Genomic DNA, 22,429 nt, shown 5'->3' with positions numbered 1-22,429 from the left:
GCCCTGCCAGTAGCAGTGGTGGACTCTCCCTCTTTATGGGCATTTAAACGGGCATTGGATAGGCATATGGAGGATAGTGGGCTAGTGTAGGTTAGGTGGGCTTGGATCGGCGCAACATCGAGGGCCTAAGGGCCTGTACTGCGCTGTATTCTTCTATGTTCTATGTTCTAACACACTGATCATAGGACACGCTAAACAGGGGTCAGTCAGAGAATTCCTAGAAGCATGGCACTCCTCCACGGATTCCATCAACAAACACATCGACCTCGCCCCAATAAAGCCGCCACTACATCGAACAACCGGAACCAGAAACTGGACGCAGCCGGAACGGAACCAAATACATTCCAGACAGCACAGTCCAGCAGCGCTTCCCAGGAGGCTCCAAGGCACTGGAGGTGTCACCGAGACGGGGAACGGAACGTCAGCAAATCAACTTCCCAGCTCGGGGCGGACATACCCACAATCACGGCAACCAGCAGCCAAGCTCCAAATCTTTACAGAAACCTTGAATATCTGGGTGGAATGGCAGTGTGACCTCTGCCCTCACAGTTTACAGGCTGAGGCCTGAAGTTCAAATTTGCCATAGCCTTTCCAGGAGTGCGTACACCGAATCAATGATGCCAATGTCAGTAAGCGACTCAGTAATGTGAAATGTTTTTACCTATTTTTAGGCAGTGGGCAAAGGACAGTGACTATCAGACCGAAAAAGCATAGAGTCCATGGGGCTGGTGGTAAGATTAATTATTTTCTCAACTCTTTGGAAAGGACGTTTTGTAATTTATTGCAATGACATGCCTTCTGCTTATATAGTTTGGGTAAGGCACATTTACCGAAGCCTCTACTTTCCCATTGAAGGGAAACAATGGATAGTAAGCCTAAGCTGAAGGTCACTATCTCTCAGGCAAAGAGATTGAGAAAGAGGGACATAAACAGTGACCTCAGCCAGTGCAACAATCGAATACACATAGACACAGTCACAAACACACACACAGACACACACAGACAGACAGACAGACACATGCACACAGACAGACAGACGCACACCCACACACACACACACACACACATCACTCTGCAGAGTAGAGCAACCTCCAAGCTAATTCATGGGCTGGCTCACAGGAATGATCATTTCCAATGTTTCCTCCAGCATTCTCTTCATAATCCTGGACATTTTTCCTTTACAAATGACATTGTTCTTCGAATGCCTCAACTGCGTGGACCACCAGCTCCCTCCCAGGCAGCATATTTGAGATCTTCACCACCCGCTGTCCAGCAAAGTTATTTTTTCTCTCTGCTTCTCCTCCTCCTGCCAATGATTTGAAACCAGCGCCCTCGCAGGAGAGGGAACATTTTCTCCCTATCTTCGAGTCACGCAACACAGAAGAAACTCTTCGGCCCATCCAGTCTGTGCTGACCTAGCTACACGAATCCCACTTTCCGGCTCATTGTCTTGAACGTTATGACGCTTTGAGTCCCCATTCAATTATTTTTGAAAGGTTGTGAGATTTCCCATCAGCAGGCAGTGCATTCCAGATTCCCACCGCCCTCTGGATGAAAAACCTATTCCTGCAAATCCCCTCTAAACCGCCCGTCCTTCATCTTAAAATCACCCCCCGCCTTTGCTGTTCACCCTTCAGCTCAGGCAGTAGTGGCTTCCTATACACCTTCATAATCTGATGCCCCTCAATCAGGCTCCCACACTCAGCCTCCAATGCTCTAAAGAAAACAACCTGAGCTTATCTGGCCTCTCTTCAGAGCTGAAATGCTAATCTCTGTCCAGACTGCTCATAATATTGGAAAACCAACAGATCTCCTTTCAACCTTCTCTTCCGAAAGGGAGCCAGCCCAAATGCCGTCAGTCTGTCTTCACGACCGAAGTTTCCCCTTGAATTGTTTCTGCACTATCTCCTGATGCTTCCACACTCCTTGCTTACGGCCTTTGCAGCTGAGTCTGAACTTCTGGCTGAGCAGAATGGCGTAACACTCAAAATGCTTAGAAACTGACCAGGAAAGAAATAGCAATTAAAGTGGTAAAGGTGTGGCTTTCTTTCTCAAAAGCAAAGCGATTTTCAGTGATTTTAACTCTGAATTTGCTTTGCGTGGGTGAATAACTATTGCATTCCATACCTTTGGCAGAAGATGAACAAAAACCTAGCAAAAATATAAATCTGTACAAAATATTATTTGTGTTCCTTTAAGATCGGAGGAATACAGGCAGGAAGTCTCCTCTGCTGATATTTTATCATTGAGTCTTGTTTCCTTCTGCTATATAGTTCATGCCGACCTGATCCATCCTATATTTAATGACAGCTCAATGTGGACACTGAGTACTGTTCGAGGGACTGACAGCTTCAGGTAATGCACCTGTACGTCATACCTTAAGTAGCCTTATTTAATTTAATGTAGAGACAGTTGTCATTTTACCATAGAATGAAAATATCTACAATCTTGAATTAAGTACTTGTGTTGTAAACTGCGTTTTGACAATTTTAGTCTCTTTACCTGTGAACAGAAGAACAAGCTACATTTATAGTATGTTTTTAAGCTTGAAATTATTGAGTTTTAATTTGGGCTGTTATTTATACATTAACCTGCTACCAACTAGAAGGTGAGAGCAACAGATGTATGGAAAACCAAGTCCGTCTCTGTGTCCAGTTCTGATCTCCCTGTTATGGGAAGGATATTATGAAGCTGGAAAAGGTTCAGAAGAGATTTACCAGACTGTTGCTGGGACAGGAGGGTTTGAGTTATAAGGAGAGGCTGGATAGGCTGGGACTATTTTCCCTGGAGGAGGTTGAGAGGTGACCTTATGGAGGTTTATAAAATCATGAGGGGCATAGAGAAGGTGAATGGCGCGGGTTTTTTCTTTTGGGTGGGGGATTTTAAGACTAGGGGCATATTTTTAAGGTGAGAGGTGAAAGATTTCAAAAAGATAGGAGGGATAACTTTTTAACACAGAGAGTGGAATGAACTTGCTGAGGAAATGCTGGGTGTGGGTACAATTTCAATGTTGAAAAGACATTTGGATAAGTTAATGAATAAGAAATGTTTGGAAGGATACGGCCAAGGGCAGGCAGGTGGGACTAGTTACGTTTGGGATTATGGTGGGCATGGACTGGTTGGACCGGAGGCTCTGTTTCTATTCTGGAAGACTCTGTGGCTCTCCAAGTCACACACCAACTCAAGTTGTAACTATATTACTGTTCCTTCACCATAATTGAGTCAAAGTCCAGGTATCTCCTTCCTAACAGCAATGTTGGACCCACTACACCATGTGGGCTTCAACAGTTCAGGAAGATGGCTCACATATAATTTGCGAGAAAGACTATTGATGGATGACAAATGCAACCTCACCATCAATGCTGACACCTTAGGAACAAATATATTACAAGTCAAATAAAAGGCCTATGAATTAAATAGTTTCCTTTTTATATTCTTGCAGGTTGAGATCCGATATCCGTCCTCCCAGGACCTGGGAGATTCGCGTTTTGGGTTTGTTGGAAGAGCATGGTGAGAATATTCAATTTTATTGGTATTTGAGTGTCCTTTTCAGTGAAAACGTTCCAGTCGTTTCAACTCATCTGCTTTCATGTGAACAGAGCTTGAGAGAAACTGGCTCATATCTGGTGCTTCCTCCCAATTGTTTGGGGTGCGTTTTGTCTCTTCCTGTTTGATGCAAAACATCCCAAGTCTAATTCGGAGCCTATTTCGCATCAAAGACAGAATGAGCTGCTTCCCTGGCAGTATAAGGGGATCGTTCACCAACTCCTCAGTGACCTATCATGACAATGCATGGGGAAACTCAAAGTACTTTCAGCACATCTACAGGTCACCCAGTGTACCCAGTTAATATTGGTGTCTATTCAGCACGGGTACGTGGCACACAGTGTACCCAGTTAATACTGGTATCTATTCAACATAGGTACAGGTCACCTAGTATACCCAATTAATACTGGTATCTATTAGGCATAGGTACAGGTCATCCAGTGTACCCAGTTATTACTGGTGTCTATTCAGCATAGTTACAGGTCACCCAATGTACCCAGTTATTACTGGTATCTATTCAGCATAGGTACAGGTCACCAAGAATACCCAGTTAATACTGGTATCGATTCAGCATAAGTACTGGTCACCAATTATACCCAGTTATTACTGCTATCCATTCAGCACAGGGACAGGTCACACAGTATAAACAGTTAATACAGGTAACTATTCAGCATCGGTACAGGTCACACACTGTACCCAGTTATTACTGGTTTTCATTCAGCATAGGTACAGGTCACCCAGTGTACCCAGTTAAAATTGGTATCTATTTAGCACATGTACAGGTCACCCAGAGTAGCCAGTTATTACTGGTATCTATTCAGCACAGGTACACGTCACACAGAGTAGCCAGTTTTACTGGTATCTAATCAGCACAGGTACAGGTCACCCAGTGTACCCAGTTAATACTGATGGCTGTTCAGCTCAGGTACAGGTCACCCAGTGTACCCAGTTAATACTAGTATCTATTCAGCACAGTTACAGGTCACCAAGTATACCCAGTTAATACTGGTATCTATTCAGCACAGGTACAGCCACCCAGAAAACCCAGTTGTTACTGGTATTTATTCAGCACAGGTACAGGACACCTAGAGTACCCAGTTAATACTGGTATCTATTCAGCACAGGTATAGGTCACCCAGTGTACCCAGTTAATACTGCTTTCTATTCAGCATAGGTACAGGTCACCCAGTGTACCCAGTTATTACTGGTATGTATTCAGCATGGGTACAGGTCACCCAGTATACCCAGTTATTACTAGTATCTATTCTGTACAGGGCAGGCAACTAATCAGCATAGGGTCAGGTCACCCAGTATGCCCTGTTAATACTAGTATCTATTGAGCACAGGTACAGGTCACCCAGAGTACCCAGTTATTACTGGTATCTATTCTGCACAGGTACAGGTCACCCAGAGTACCCAGTTATTAATGGTATCTATTCAGCACAGGTACAGGTCACCCAGTATGCCCAGTTAATACTGCTATCTATTCAGCATAGGTACAGGTCACCCAGAATACCCAGTTATTACAGGTATCTATTCAGCATGGGTACAGGTCACCCAGTGTACCCAGTTATTTCTGGTATCTGTTGAGCACAGATACAGGTCACCCAGTGTACCCAGTTATTTCTGGTATCTGTTGAGCACAGATACAGGTCACCAAGTGTACCCAGTTAATACTGGTATCTATTAAGCATAGGTACAGGTCACCCAGTGTACCCAGTTAATATTGGTATCTATTCTGTACAGGTCACCCAGTGTACCCAGTTATTACTGGTATCTATTGAGCATAGGTACAGGTCACCTAGTGTACCCAGTTAATACTAGTATCTATTCAGCACATGTACAGGTCACCGAGTATACCCAGTTGATACTGATGAGTATTCAGCACAGGTACAGGTCACCCAGTGTACTCAGTTAATACTGGTGTCTATTCAGCATAGGTACATGTCACCCAGTGTACCCAGTTATTACTGGTGTCTATTCAGCACTGGTACAGGTCGCCCAGTTTACCCATTTAATACTGGTGACTATTCAGCACAGGTACAGATCACACAGTGTACCCAGTTATTACTGGTATCTATTGAGCACAGATACAGGTCACCAAGTGTACCCAGTTAATAATGGTGTCTATTCAGCACAGGTACAGGACACCCAGTATACCCAGTTATTATTGGTGTCTGTTCTGTACAGGTCACCCAGTGTACCCAGTTAATACAGATGGCTATTCAGCATAGGTACAGGTCATCCAGTGTAGTCAGTTAATACTGGTGTCAATTCAGCACAGGTACAGGTCACCCAGTGTAGTCAGTTAATACTGGTATCTATTCTGTACAGGTACAGGTCACCCAGTGTACCCAGTTATTACTAGTATCTATTCTGTACAGATACAGGCAACTTAGTAAACCCAGTTTATTCTGGTATCTATTCAGCATAGGTACAGGTCACCAAGCATACCCAGTTAATACTGGTATCTATTCAGCACAGGTACAGGGCACCCAGTGTACTCAATTAATACTAGTGTCTATGCAGCATAGGTACAGGTCACCCGGTATACCCAGTTAATACTAGTATCTATTCTGTACAGGCAACTAATCAGCATAGGTACAGGTCACCCAGTATGCCCTGTTAATACTAGTATCTATTGAGCACAGGTACAGGTCACCCAGTGAACCAAGTTATTACTGGTATCGATTCAGCACAGGTACATGTCACCCAATGTACCCAATTATTACTGGTACCTATTCAGCACAGGTACATGTCACCCAGTGTATCCAGTTAATACTGGTGTCTATTTAGCTTAGGTCCAGGTCACCCAGTGTACCCAGTTATTACTGATGTCTATTCAGCATAGGTACAAGTCTCCCAGTTTACCCATTTAATACTGGTGTCTATTCAGCATAGGTACACTTCACTGAGTGCACGCAGTTAATACTGGTGACTATTCAGCATAGGTACAGTTCACCCTGTGTACCCAGTTAATACTGGTGTCTATTCAGCATAGGTACAGGTCACCCAGTGTACCCAGTTATTACTGGTGACTATTCAGCACAGGTACAGGTCTCCCAGTGTACCCAGTTATTACTGGTATCCATTCAGCATAGGTACAGGTCATCCAGTGTACCCAGTTATTACTGGTATCTATACAGCACAGGTACAGGACACCCAGTGTACCCAGTTACTACTGGTATCTATTCAGCACAGGTACAGGTCTCCAAGTGTACGCAGTTAATCCTAGTATGTATTCAGCTCTGGTACAGGTCACCTAGAGTACCCAGTTATTAGTGGTATCTATTCAGCACAGGGACAGGTCACCCAGTATGCCCAGTTATTACTGGTATATATTCAGCACAGGTGCAGGTCACCCAGTATGCCCAGTTAATACTAGTGTCTGTGCAGCATAGGTACAGGTCACCCAGTTAATACTGGAATCTATTCTGTACAGGTACAGGTCAACCAGTGTACCTACATATTACTGGTATCTATTCAGCATAGGTGCAGGTCACCAAGTATATCCAGTTAATACTGGTGTCTATTCAGCACAGGTACAGGGCACCCAGTGTACCCAGTTAAAATTGGTATCGATTTAGCACAGGTACAGGTCACCCAGAGTACCCAGTTATTACTGGTATCTATTCCGCACAGGTACAGGTCTTCCACTGTCTCCAGTTATTACTGGCATCAATTCAGCAGGTACAGGTCACCCAGTGTACACAGTTAATACTGGTATCTATTCAACAGAGGTAAAGTTCACCCAGTATACCCAATTATTACTGGTATCTACTCCGAATAGGTACAGGTCTTCCACTGTACCCAGTTAATACTGGTATCTATTCAGCATAGGAACAGGTCACCCAGTATACCCAGTTAACACTGGTAACTATTCAGCACAGGTACAGATCACCCAGTGTACCCAGTTAATACTGGTATCTATTCTGTACAGGTACAGGTCACCTAGTGTACCCACTTATTACTGGTATCTATTCAGCATAGGTACAGGTCACCAAGTATACCCAGTTAATACTGGTGTCTATTCAGCACAGGTACAGGACACCCAGTGTACCCAGTTATTACTGGTATCTATTCATCAGAGGTAAAGGTCACCCAGTGTACCCAGTTATTATTTGTATCTATTCTGTACAGGTCACCCAGTGTATCGAGTTATTACTGGTATCCATTCAGCACAGGGACAGGTCACCCAGTGTACCCAGTTATTACTGGTAGCTATTCAGCACAGGTACAGGTCACCCAGTTAATATTGGTAGCTAATCAGCACAGGTACAGGTCTCCCAGTGTGCCCAGTTAATACTGGTGTCTATTCAGCACTGGTACAGGTCGCCCAGTTTACCCATTTAATACTGGTATCTATTCAGCACAGGTACAGGTCACCCTGAGTACCCAGTTATTAGTGGTATCTATTCTGTACAGGTCACCCAGTGTATCGAGTTATTACTGGTATCTATTCTGTACAGGTACAGGTCACCCAGTATGCCCAGTTAATATTGGTGTCTATTCAGCACAGGTACAAGTCACTCAGTATACCCAGTTATTAATGGCATCGATTCAGCATAGGTACATGTCACCCAATGTACCCAGTTATTACTGGTATCTATTCAGCACGGGTACATGTCACCCAATGTACCCAGTTATTACTGATATCTATTCAGCATGGGTACAGGTCACCCAGTGTACCCAGTTATTACTGGTATCTATTCAGCACGGGTACAGGTCACCCAGTGCACTGAGTTAATACTGGTATTTATTCAGCACAGGTACAGGTCACCCAGTGTACCCAGTTAATATTGGGATCTATTCAGCACAGTTACAGTTCACCCAGAGTACCCAATTAATACTGGTGTCCATTTAGTACAGGTACAGGTCACCCAGTGTACCCAGTTCATGCTGGTGTCCATTCAGTGCATCTACAGGTCACCTAGTACACTAAGTTAATACAAGGTTTGACTGCTAAGTTGATAACTGCACAGACATTTTTGCAAATCAGTGTGCCAGTTCACCATTACATTAGCTTAATCATGTGTGGATGGACTTACCGCACTTCATTAGAATGTAGACAAGAATTACACTATTAACCTTGAAATGTAATGCTTTTTATGTTTCCTAAGGACTCTGTCTTGCTAAAGACAAGCTTTTCAGTTTGGACCGAGGCCATTTCGATGACTCCACCGAGAGCAGGAAGTGAAGCAGTTTCTGCGAGGACAAACTCAGATATCGGCAAGTTCCAAACCCGTACACTAATCCGTCTGCATTTATGTAGCATCTTCATTGTCGCAGGCCTATACTTAGAGCATGGAAGTCCTCTCAAAATGGCGCAGTGAGAATTCGGGGTCAGGGTACTCCTCTGGGAGTGAAGGGCAAGGGCAGAAAATCCAGGGGAAAATCCTGGATGTCAAGGGATCTCGAGAATTTAACAAAGGTAATGTCCAGGTACAGCTCACTAAAAACAGGGCAGGCCCTACACCAATATGGAGTGTGTGATGAAGTTAAAAAAGAAACTAGGAGGGCAAAGAGTGGGGGAGGGGGGGGTGGGTGGGCAGTGGCAGTCACAAAATATCTTTGGCCGATAGGATTAAGGATAAGAACAAAGAACAGTACAGCACAGGAAGAAACCTTTCACCCCCGAAGCCTGTTCTAACACACACAGCCTTTCCGATTGTAATCCTTTTGCCTCTGTGCACTCCATAGCCCTCTATTTCCTGCCTATTTGTGCAGCTGTCAAATTGCCTCTGAAACATTGCTAACATTGCTTCCACCACCTCCTCTGACAGTGCGTTCCAGGCACTTAGCAACCCCTGTGTAAAAAAAAAACTTGCCTCTCACATCTCTTTTAAACTTTCTCCCCTTTTACCTTAAAACCTACATGCCTTCGTCTTTGATATTTCTACCCGGGGGAAAACAGACTCCAACTACTCATTCGATCCGTGCCCCTCCTAATTGCAAAAACCTCTATCAGATTGCTCCTCATCTTCATGTTTGTGTGAAAACAAGCTTGGTTTGTCCAATCTCTCCTGGTAGCTAATGCCCTCCCAACCAGGCAACATCCAGGCAAACCGTTTCTGTAGCCTCTCCACATCCTCCTGACAGGGTGGCAAACAAAACTCTATGCAATATATGGCCTCACTAAAGCTTTCAGAGACAGAAAAATTGCAGATGCTGGATTCCAAAGTCGACAGACAGGCAGGAGCTGCAAGAACACAGCAAGCCAAGCAGCATCAGGAGGTGTAGAAGTTGAAGTTTTCGGTGTAACCTTTCTTCAAGAAGAGTTATACCCAAAGCATTGACTTCTCTACCTCCTGATGCTGCCTGGCTTGCTGTGTTCTTTTAGCCTCTTGCTTGTCTATTTCCTAAAACTTTTGCCATAGAATAGACTTCCTACAGTGTGGAAGCAGACCACTCACCATGTTAAGTCTGCACCAACCTTCTGAAGAGCATCCCATCTATACCTGATCGCTGTAACCCAGCATTTCCCATCGTCAATCCTCCACACAAACAGTCGCCTGAGGCTGGAATCGAACCGGGCCCTCGTGCTGTGAGGCAGCAGCGCTAACCACTGAGTCACCGTGCTGCCCTATACAGCTGTAACACAACTTGTCAATTTTTATTCTCGACACCCCAACCAATGAAGATGCACATGCTGCATGCCTTCTCACCCACCTTATCCATTTGTGTCACCACTTTCAGGGAACTGTGGACCTGTATGCCCAGATCCCTCTGTATGTTGATGCTTCTAAGGGTTCTGCCTTCTACTGTACAAGATGTATTAGATCTTGCAAAGTGCATTACCTCGCATTTATCTGGATTAAAGTCCATCTGCCATTTCTCCACCAAAATCTCCAGGATGTCTTTATCCTGCTGTATCCTCTGACAATCCTCTGACTATCCACAGCTCCCCGAATCTTTGTGTCATCCGTAAACTTAGTACTCAGGTCACCTCTATTCTCCTTCTAATGATTTATCTATATTTGGATTCCAGCACTGATTCTTGTGGAACGCCACTGGTCACAGATCTCCAGTCAAAAAAACACCCTTCCACCACGGCCTTCAGTCTTCTGTGACTAAGCCAGTTCTGTGCCCACCTCACCAGCTCTTGCGGATCCCATGTCTCTTCACCTTCTGTATCAGCCTGGCATGAGGAACTTTGTCGAAGGCCTTGCTAAAATCCACCTAGACAACATCTACTGCCTGGCCCTCATCAATCACCTTTGTCACTTCCTCAGAAAACTCAGTCAAGTTTCTGAGACGCAATGGTCATGGGCGGCACGGTAGCACAGTGGTTAGCACAGCTGCTTCACAGCGCCAGAGACCCGGGTTCAATTGCCGCCTCAGGCGACTCTCTGTGTGGAGTTTGCACATTCTCCCCGTGTCTGCGTGGGTTTCCTCCGGGTGCTCCGGTTTCCTCCCACAATCCAAAAATGTGCAGGGGTTAGGTGAATTGGCCATGCTAAATTGCCCGTAGTGTTAGGTGAAGGGGTAAATGTAGGAGAATGGGTCTGGGTGGGTTACGCTTCGGCGGGTTGGTGTGGACTTGTTGGGCCGAAGGGCCTGTTTCCACACTGTAAGTAATCTAATCTAATCTAAAACAACTTTGCCTGCACAAAGTCTATCGCCAATATATTCATAGTTTTCTAACTCTGTGTGGAGTTTGTACCTTCTCCCCGTGTCTCGGTGGGTTTCCTCTCACAGTCGAAAGATGCGTAGGTTGGGATTGGTGATGGGAAATGCAGAGTTGCAGCGATCAGGTATAGATGGGATGCTGACCCTAAGAATCTTCTCCAATAATTGCCCTACTAGCGACGTAAGGCTCAGAGGCCTGTGTTTTCCCTGATTATCTGGCAGCACATCTTAAACGAAGGAACCCTCTGGGACCTCATTTGCGATTAAAGAAGACACAAAGATTTTCGTCCCAGCAATTTTCTGCCTCATCTCCCTCAGGATTCTGGGATAGATCCCATCAGGTCCTGGGGACTGGTCTACCTTAATGCTTTTCAAAACACTCAATACCTTTTTAGTATTGACATGCCCTGGAATATCAGACCTCTCCCGAGACTCACCACCCACCACGTCCTTCTCCTTGGTGAATAGCGATGCAAAGTATTCATTAAGGGCTTCACCCACTTCCTCCAGCTCCAGCCATGTTACTTGTTATATAATTATGAAAGGCTATGGGATTTTCCCTAACCCTGTTTGCCATTTCATTGCCTCTTTTAGCCCTCCTTGGGTGAGTTCTTTCTTGCTTTCTTTATCTTCTTGGAGGGCTCTTTTAGCCTTCAGTTTCTTAAACCTTACGTATGTTCCTTTTTCTTTCTTTCTGCACTCACAATATCTCTTGGCTTCTGGAATCTTACTATCCTTACACTTTTACAGGAATGAGCTGGTTCCCCCCAGTTTAGTGCTTTCACCTGAGGACTGCTTTTATTCTGATGCAGAAGTAACTTGAAACTTGTGGAATTATGGTCACTGCTCCCAAACTTCGATCACCAGGCTGGGCTCATTCCCAAATACCAGGTCCATTATGTCCCCTCCCTTGTTGGGCTATTTGAGCGTTGCTTCAATAAACCCTCCTGGTCACACCAAACAAACCTTCCAAGCACTAAGCGAGTCCCGTCAATCCAGGGGAAGTTAAAATCACCCATCACAACAATCCTGTTGTTTTTACATTTTTTCATAATCTGTCCACATGTCTTTTCCTCTATCACCCACTGGCCATTGGGAGGCCTATAGTCCAGTCCAGTCACAGAGTCATAGAGTCACAGAGATGTACAGCACGGAAACAGACCCTTAGGTCCAACCCGTCCATGCCGACCAGATATCCCAACCCAATCTAGCCCCACTTGCCAGCACCCGGCCCATATCCCTCCAAACCCTTCCTATTCATATGCCTCTTAAATGTTCCAATTGTACTAGCCACCACTTCCTCTGGCAGCTCATTCAATACACGTACCATCCTCTGCGTGAAAATGTTGCCCCTTATGTCTCTTTTATATCTTTCCACTCTCACCCTGAACCTATGCCCTCTAGTTCTGGACTCCCTCACCCCAGGGAAAATACTTTATCTATTTATCCTATCCATGTTCCGCATGATTTTATAAACCTCTATAAGGTCACCCCTCAGCCTCCAATGCTCCAGGGAAAACAGCCCTAGCCCCTACTCAGCCTCTCCCTATAGCTCAAATCTTCTAACTCTGGCAATATCCTTGTAAATCTTTTCTGAACCCTTTCAATTTCACAACATCTTTCCAATAGAAAGGAGACCAGAATTGCACACAATATTCCAACAGTGGCCTAACAAATGTCTGGTACAGCCACAACATGATCTCCCAGCACCTGTACTCAATACTCTGACCAATAAAGGAAAGTATACCAAACATCGTATTCACTGTCCTATCTACCTGCGACTCCACTTTCAAGGAGCTATGGACCTGCACTCCAAGGTCTCTTTGCTCTGCAACACTCTCTAGGACCTTACCATTAAGTGTATAAGTCCTGCTAAGATTTGCTTTCCCAAAATGCAGTACCTCACATTTATCGACATTAAACTCCATCTGCCACTTCTCAGCCCATTGGCCCATCTGATCAAGTTCCTGTTGTAATCTGAGGTAACCCTCTTCGCTGTCCACCACAACTCCAATTTTGGTGTCATCAGCAAACTTACTAACTGTACCTCTTATGCTCACATCCAAATCATTTATGTAAATGATTGAAAAGTAGAGGACCCAGCACCGATCCTTGTGGCACTCCACTGGTCACAGACCTCCAGTCTGAAAAACAACCCTCCCCCACCACCCTCTGTCTTCTACCTTTTGAGCCAGTTTTGTATCCAAATGGCTAGTTCTCCCTGTTTTCCGTGAGATCTAACCTTGCTAATCAGTCTCCCATGGGGAACATTGTCAAAGTGGTTGCACCCTTCCTAGTCCTGAGCTCTACCCATCAGGCCTGACTGGATGAGCCCTCCCTCAGTAAATCTGTGATGTTTGCCTTTATCAGAAAGGCAACTCCCCCACCTCTTTTACATGCCTCTCTATCTCGTTTGAAACGTCGAAATCCTGGAATATTAAGGTGCCAGTCTTGCCCCTCTCGCAATCAAGACTGTACAAAGCTTCAACATTATTGCTTTGTGTACCGATCCAAACATTAAATTCATCTGTCATACTCCTCACAACAGAACAAATGCATCTCCGACCGCCAGGATCAGGATAAAAGCAGTCCTTGGGTGAGAGTAGTAAACTCGGGAGGGGATGGCTAACTCCCACAATATTGGGTGGGAACTGAGGAATATAGATTTGGGTATGGCTGGTTGAGGGTAACTCTTACATCTGTCAAGTGGGCATCTTTTAAAGGCTGGTTGATTAGAGTTTAGGACCAGCTCGTTCCTGTAAAAGTGTAAGGAAAGTAAGATCCAGGAAGACAACAGATTTCATGTTCTGTGCTCTCTGCCTATTCCTCCACTTAGTCTCTTGACGACTCCTCAGTCTTTTCATTCATTGACCAACTGCTTTGTTTCCCACCCCGCTGTCACACTAGGGCAAGGCATTTTGTAAGTACACGGAGAGTAGGAGGATTACCAGAGAGAGAGTGAGGCCTGTTTGAGACGAAAAGACCAGTATAGAGAGTGAAGTCTTAAATGAATATTTCTCATCTGTGTTCACAGAGGAGAAAAGCATTATAGCCAGAGATATCAGTCAGAATGGTGAGGTTCTAGAACACGATAAGGTTAATAAGGGGGAGGTATGAGATGTTTTAGCAAGCACAAAGCTGCATAAATCCCCAGGGCCTGTATCCCAGGCTGCCATAGGAGGCAAAAGAGGATATTGCTGGTGCTCTGGTGGATGTATTTCATCTTTCAATAGTCTCAGATGAAGTGTCAGGTGACTGGAGGCAGGCTAATGCGATTCCTTCATTCAAGAAGGGCATCAGAGATAGGCCAGCGATTTACAGACCAGTTAGTCTTATGTTGGTCGTAGGGGAATTATTGGAAGAAGTTCTGAGAGAAAGAATTAATCAACATTTGGAAAGGCAGGGATCGATCAGGGATAGTCAGCATGGATTTGTTTGATAGAGATCCTGCCTGACTAATTTAGCTGGATTTCAGTAAGACCTTTGACAAGGTCGCCCATGGAAGGCTAAGCCCAATGATAGAGTCCATGGGATCCAAGGTATGTTTACACATTGGATACAAAATTAGCCTGCAAATAGAAGACAAAGGGTAATGTTTTTGTGATCAGAAGCCTGTGACCAGCGGTGTACCACAGGGATCAGTGCTGGGACTCTTGCTGTTTGTTATGTACATTATTGACTTGGATGTGAACGTAGAAGGCATGATTAGTAAGTTTGCAAATGGTCGGAAAATTGGTAGTGTATTAGTATGGAGGAATGGCTACAGTCTGATATTAATGAGCTGATAAATTAGACAGAATAATGACAGGTGGAATTTGATTCCGATAAGTGAGAGGCAATGCATTTTGGGAGGTCTAATAAGGGAAGGATATACACAATGAATAGTAGGTCTTTGGGGAGCACTGAAGAACAAAGGGTACTTGGTATACAAGTCCACAGATCCCTGAAGGTGTCAGCACAAGAAGACAGGATGGTGGAGAAGGTATAAGAGAGGCTTGTCTTCATTAGCCAGGGCATTAAAAAAGGAGCAAATAAGTCTTGTTATGATTTTATAACAACATTGGTTAGGCCACAGATAGAATGCTGTGTACCGTTCTGGTCACCTCACTATTGGAAGGGTGTGATCACAGTGGAGAGGGTGCAGAGGTGATTCACCAGGCGTTTTCCCCTTGGGATAGGGAGTCTCAGGTATAAGGAGAGAATGAGTCAGCTGGCTTTGTTTAGGAGCAGACTTGTTCAGGGTGGGAGGCCAGCAGGAGTGGATTAGATTATTCAATTCTGCTGGTAGTAGAGGGTTAGCTGCGGGTATGGGGCATCAAATGAACTAATAAGAAGATGGACGGCACTGTGGCACAATGGTTAGCACTGCTGCCTCACAGCGCCAGAGACCCGGGTTCAATTCCCGCCTCAAGCGACTGACTGTGTGGAGTTTGCACGTTCTCCCCGTGTCTGCGTGGGTTTCCTCCGGGTGCTCCGGTTTCCTCCCACAGTCCAAAGATGTGCAGGTCAGGTGAATTGGCCATGCTAAATTGCCCGTAGTGTTAGGTAAGGGGTAAATGGAGGGTGGGTTGTGCTTCGGCGGGGCGGTGTGGACTTGTTGGGCTGAAGGGCCTGTTTCCACACTGTAATGTAATCTAATCTAAAAAATGGACGTCTGTCAACATTACTGATGTGCAAAGAGGCCATCTTAATGCTGAGGAAACATGAGGGACTGAAACATGGAAAGATAGAAAGTAGGAGTGGAAGTAGGCCATTCAGCCATCCAATGGCTGATCGTCCAATTCAGAACCTTATTCCTGCAGCTCCCCATAAACGTTGGTCTCTTTAGCCCTAAGAGCCATTTTTAATTCCTTCTTGAAAAGATTCAATGCTTTTGCCTCAACTGCTTTCTGTGGCAGTGAATTCGAGAGTCTCCCCACTCCCTGGATGAAAAACTTTCTCCTCATCTCAATCCTAAATGGTCCACCCCATCTCCTTAGACTGAGACCCCTGGCTCAACAGGGTCACTATTTGAGGATATTTGAGTTGTATTTGTTCAGATTTGTTTTTTTTTTCACTCATGGGACCTGAACATTGCTGGCTGGGCCCAGTATTTATTGCCCATCCTTAGTTGCCCTTGAGAAGGTGGTGGTGAGCTGTGTCCTTGAGCCACTGCAGTTCATCTGCTGTGGATTGATCCACAATGCTTAAGCATCTTCAAGTTTGCAAACAACAAACACCGTTTCACAAAATCACAGAATCTTACAGTACAGACCTACTGTGTCTGTGCCAACTACTGAAAGAGCTACCCAGCGAGTCCCACTGTCCAGCCCTGTCTTCACAGTCCTCTAACCTCGTCACTTCCAAATACATATCCAGATCTCTTTTGAAACCTCTGACGGAATCTACTCTCCCGGGCAGCACATGCTGGGAGGGAATTCCAGGATTTTGACCCAGTGACAGTGAAGGAACGGCGATATACATCCAAGTCGGGATGGTGAGTGGCTCGGAGGGGAACTTTTAGGGGCTGGTGTCCCCACGTTTCTGCCGTCCTTGTCCTTCTAGGTGATAACTGCTCATGGAAGGTGTTCCTGGAGAATTGGCACCTTTCTGCAGTGCGTCTTGTAGATGTTAGACTCTGCTGCTACTGAGCATCGGTGGAGGAGGGAGTGAATGCTTGTGGACGTGGGTCCAGTTAAGCGGGCGGCCTCGTCCATCTGGAGTGTTGTTAGAGCTGCAGTTATCCAGGTAAGCGGGGATCCACCTATCGCACTTGTGACTTGGAGATGGTCATCAGGAGAATCAGGAGGTGAGTTGCTCACTACAATTCCCAGCCTCTGATCTGCTCTTGTAGCCACTGTATTTAGATGGCAAGTCCAATTCAGTTTCCAGACAGTTTCCAGCAACTTTTAGGATATTAAGAGAGGGATTCTGTGATAACAATGTTAAGGATCAGTGGATAGGCTGAAAGAAAATGTACTGTCCTAATAAGAATGTACATTATAATCTTCTGTAAATGTAAGTGACATTTTGTCATAGTCTGTAAATTCTCTCAAAGGAGCATTGAGCAATGAAGGAAACATTTACGGCCTAGACACTCACACAAGAGCTTATTTTCATGCATGCCGGCACACACATAAGATGGCCAATCATACATGTAGTCTGAATCACATGCTCAGTCTCACCCATGTGTACACAGACTGAAGATCTATCCCTGTGGAGTTAAGATTACACAGTCCTTGAAATCTCCATTCGCTCGTAACTAAGGGTCATCACTTCGAGACCGTTAGCGAGAGATTTAGGAATGAAGTGAGGAGAAGCATCTTTACTGAGAGAGTTGTCAGGATTTGGAATGCGCTGCCTGGGAGAGTGATGGAGACGGATTCCATCAGAGGTTTCAAAAGAGATCTGGATATGTGTTTGGAAGTGATGAGTTCAGAAGGCTATGGAGAGAGGGCTGGACAGTGGGACTCGCTGGGTAGCTCTTCCAGGGCATAATAGGTCTGTCCTGAAGATTCCGTGATTCTGTGAAACAATGTTTGTTGTTTGCAAACTTGTAGATACTCAGGCAATTTTAGTGGTCTTAATGCATAAAAAATAAAACATGTTCAATTGTCAAACTCAGAAGATTCGGTACTGCTTCCTAATACTTGACAGGTTGTAAAACTGACCATGATTCTTGACTTGTTTAGCTTGGGAGTGTTTAAATTGACCGCAGCGTGTAAAATCTCTGAGGTAACTTTCCTTTGAAATTTCCCATTGTTTGACAAAGTATTCCTTTTAGCAGTGGAACAAGATTGGCAAGTTTCTGAAAAGTAATTGGCACTGGCTTTACACGCGACACCTCTCACACAACTGGGGCTGAAAGTAATTTCAACACAAAACATGGACATTCTGCCTAAAGTGCAGCCAGGGCATATAATGCAGTCAGAAACATATGTTCAATGAACATACTCACTGTCGTCTTTGATTTTGCATTTCAGAAGGACCCTATTTCTAAGATGAAAGAATATATATAAGTCAGGGGAAAAGCCTATTGTATCCATGGAGATTCCTGGAATGAGTGATAACCACAGATGTCATGTAACATTTATTGACTTCTAGAATATGAAGTGAATTTGATGTGTATTGCAATGGAATAAACATACTGTGCTAACAGTTTCTTATGTTCTTTTATTGATGTGTAACAGGCATTGCAGAAACAGGTTATTCAGACTCAAAGATCTTTATTTCTGGTCTTTGTGAGCTTCCTAACTTTATCTCATTTAAGCTACATGCCCTTCTTTTCATCCTCACATTGCTCTCCTTGCCATTACAGATCTCCTGAAGATTTGCAAATTCTACTTTTAATCACTCTCCTTCATAAAAGGTTTCCCTTGAAAGTTTTGGACTTTAACACCACACACAAAAAAAAAATGACTGACACAATTTTTGTTGCAATCAGAACTGGCTAGTGGCCCGTGAAATGAAGTCAGTGTCTTGCTGATCATGGCCTCTAACTTGCTATGTATAATATGGCAGTGGGGCTTGATCGTTGATCATGAATCAATAGTGCCCAAACACCCCCCCTCGCCCCACCCCCAAGAAATTACAAAGGGTCTAAAAGGGGTTTACCATGGTTTGAGTGACATTAAACATCTCTGTTATTGACAGAGATAACAGTCGATTATCTCTTGGTAATTCACTTGGTAGTTCACTCTCTTTTCCTGAGACTGCCCTCCAGCACCTATGCATAGGCACCGTTCTAGTTTCTGTGAGCCTCACTAAGCTAATACTGCCTCTGAGCTTTTTGAAACTCAACTTAATATCTCTCAGCTGCACCAAACAAATAACGATTGCGGGCTTCCGTTAAACACTCCCCTCATGATCCTTTGCACTGAAGTTTGAAGGCTCACAGCCTTCTATGAGGTGACAATGTCCCTTCCTCCTCTTCTGCCCACTGTTCCCCTCCACACAAGCACAGATACCCACACAAGTAGACAGATAGACACAAACAGACACACAGATACATACACAAACACAGATATATAAATACATGCAGGTACATACACACACAGACATGCATACCGACACAGACACGCAGACCGATACACATACAAATGCTCAAACATACACAGACACATAACCAGACACACACACACAGACACACATGCACACAGACAGATGCACACACTGGCACATACACATACACAGAGACACACAGATACATACACACAGGCACAACACACATAAAGACACACACACACACACTCTGACACACACAGACACCCATACACACACAGGCACACATACATACATGCAGACAGATACATACATGCAGACAGATACATACATGCAGACAGATACATACACAGACACACAGATACATGCATATACACACAGACACACGTAGACACATACACAGGTACATACATACAAGCAGATACATGCATACACACAGACACACACATAGACACATATACATGCACACACACGCACACACACAGGCACGCGCACACACAGACACATATGCACATACACAGACACACACAGACGAACACACACATAGACACGTACATGCATACACACAGATACATACCCACACACACTGGTCAAGACATAATGTCTTGTCTGTGCTTTTCATTGGTGCAACTCTGCATTCATTTGGACCATCGCATAGCAGCCATTTTCCTTGTGAATAATTAACAATCCAATTGAAAGGCCAGATGTTGACCGTCTGACATCGTTCACATCACACGTAACCTTCTCAGGAAGAGGAAATGAAGGATCATGTCTGATGTTGTCAATGCAAAGACGTGACTGCCGATCCTGGAGGTTTATTCACTCATTATGCTGCCCGTGATGGGGTGAGGAAGAATCACTTTTCATGGTACTGTGGCTTTAAGAGACTTTTGTTCTGTGCTCATCTTTTGCAGAGAGGTTTACACCACCACGATGGTTTGGAACAGTCAGTGAACAGCTCTGAGCTCCCCGATGACTTTTTGTTTTCATTAGATAAAAGAAGCATGAGTGGGTGGAGTCATGCTCACACAGACCTAGGGTTTAGTTTTGGTTCCAGTTGGGATTTTGACTGTTGAAGTTGATAGATACAGCTCTCTCTCTGCTGCAGGAAAAGGCTTGAGTCCTTTCTCTCTATTAGTAGATTATTTCGTTCAGTGTTCCTTTCTCCTGGACTGGAGGAGGTAGCAAGTGAGGGAAATCCGATTTGCTGAATTTGCCTTTGCCAAGGGTGTGTCTGTGGGATGCTGCGGTATTGGAACAGTTGATGATTAGTAGTTAAACAATATATTATTTTATTAAGTATTTCAATGGAGTTAAAGTTATTGCCAATTCTTCTTTTTTGTATATATTTTAATATTGTTGTAAAAATAAAGTGTGTCTTGCAGCTGGGAAATAGCATCATACACTTGCCTCTGAGTAAAATAAAAGCTATGGTCAAGGGTCTCTCCTTAATTATCTTTTGAGGGGATTTGGTCTGGTCTGTAACACTCTTGATCCCAGACCGTCCATTTGCAAAGAGGGAGATGAATTTGTGGGATTCTATCTTGACCGTTACTACACCCAGGACTCAATGATCAATGAACTGTTCCCAAAGGAAAGCAATACCACAACCACAAACTGTTGATGGAGGACCAGCAGCGTGTTGAAAGAAACCCTTTCTTCCATTCCAATCCTATTGACCTTCCACTGCTTGAAGCCCTCCAAGATTGCCCCTTGCGTACTGGCACACTCCATAGTTCATGACTATGTGTTTAAGGCTGAACTGAAGCTTGGAACGTTGGTTGGGAATGCTCAATGGAAAGATGTTACAGTCAACAGTCTTCCAGTGAGTGGTTTGCCTATGTAAATGGGCTATAGACATCAGAAAACCGGTGTCATGAAATATGTATCTACATTAACAAAGTAGCCTGTAGTTATAAATATAGTGAAGCACCTCAGATACCTTGATCCATATTTAAAAAAACTGAGCTGTAATTCTCTGTGAATAGTTAGCAATGACTTGTATCTTTATAAAAAATTTACACTTTCTCTTTGAAATAAAAGGTTCAAAAACGTTATCTTTTTAAGTGCCAATAGTCAGGTGATTTATAGAGACATGATGTTACCCAGCAATGGGAAGCTGACCCATTGCTCCAACTAGTCTATGCCGACCATAATCCCAAACTAAAGTGATTCCACCTGCCTATTCCTGGTCCATGTCCCTTCAAACCTCTCCTATCCATGCACTTATCCAAATGTCTTTTAAATGTTGTAACTGTACCCATATCAACCACTTCCTCTGGAAATTAATTCCTCATGGGCGGCACGGTGGCACAGTGGTTAGCACTGCTGCCTCGCAGCGCCAGAGACCCGGGTTAAATTCCCGCCTCAGGCGACTGACTGTGTGGAGTTTGCACATTCTCCCCGTGTCTGCGTGGGTTTCCTCCGGGTGCTCCGGTTTCCTCCCACACTCCAAAGATGTGCAAGTCAGGTGAATTGGCCATGCTAAATTGCCCGTAGTGTTAGGTAAAGGGGTAAATGTAGGGGTATGGGTGGGTTACGCTTCGGCGGGTCGGTGTGGACTTGTTGGGCCGAAGGGCCTGTTTCCACACTGTAAGTAATCTAATCTAATCTAATCTAATCTCATGTGAACCATTCTCTCTTTGCCCCTCATGTCTCTCTCCTCTCACCTTAAAAATGTCCCCCAAATCTTAAATCCTCCATCTTAGGGAAAAGGCAATTATCATTAATCTTATCTACACAGAGAACTCTCTTATTTGAATGACTTAAAACCTTGTCAAATATTGAAGTCATCTTTCGGTTCTACACGAAATTAAATACCACTGCTCATCAAAGTGTAATGTGATTGGACATTGCAAGTGCTTCAAGATCAAAACCAAACACATTGCAATTTTTATTTTATTCAAAGGTCTTGCTGACACCCGAACATAATATGAAAGATAATTAAAGCAGTTTAGATTCTAACACGCTGCTCGTTATTGGTTAAGTCGTTGTGTGGTATTGTGTACATGCTTTTGAGTGGTTTGCCATCAAAAAGGCTTTGGGAAGGAAAGATTCTGGATTAGTGGTGCTGGAAGAGCACAGCAGTTCAGGCAGCATCCAAGGAGCAGTGAAATCGATGTTTTGGGCAAAAGCCCTTCATCAGGAATAAAGACAGAGAGCCTGAAGGGTGGAGAGATAAGCTAGAGGAGGGTAGGGGTGGGGAGAAAGTAGCATAGAGTACAATAGGTGAGTGGGGAAGGGGATGAAGGTGATAGGTCAGGGAGGAGAGGGT

At 44.4% G+C, this 22,429-nt stretch overlaps 1 long non-coding RNA gene across 1 annotated transcript in view; it reads left to right on the top strand.

The window, feature by feature from the left end:
• LOC122541326 overlaps nucleotides 1-8,775 on the top strand; it is a 16,796-nt gene extending 8,021 nt beyond the window's left edge. The window contains exons 2-5 of the long non-coding RNA XR_006309569.1: nucleotides 672-731; nucleotides 2,274-2,355; nucleotides 3,443-3,510; nucleotides 8,667-8,775. This is a non-coding gene — a long non-coding RNA (uncharacterized LOC122541326). The remainder of the gene's footprint in view (nucleotides 1-671; nucleotides 732-2,273; nucleotides 2,356-3,442; nucleotides 3,511-8,666) is intronic.
• The last annotated feature ends 13,654 nt before the right edge of the window (nucleotides 8,776-22,429 follow it).

The sequence above is a fragment of the Chiloscyllium plagiosum genome, chromosome 37, assembly GCF_004010195.1.
Source record: "Chiloscyllium plagiosum isolate BGI_BamShark_2017 chromosome 37, ASM401019v2, whole genome shotgun sequence".
Lineage (NCBI taxonomy): Eukaryota > Metazoa > Chordata > Chondrichthyes > Orectolobiformes > Hemiscylliidae > Chiloscyllium > Chiloscyllium plagiosum.
Note: the sequence above shows the minus strand (reverse complement) of the source record. Positions and strands in the feature narration are given on the sequence as shown.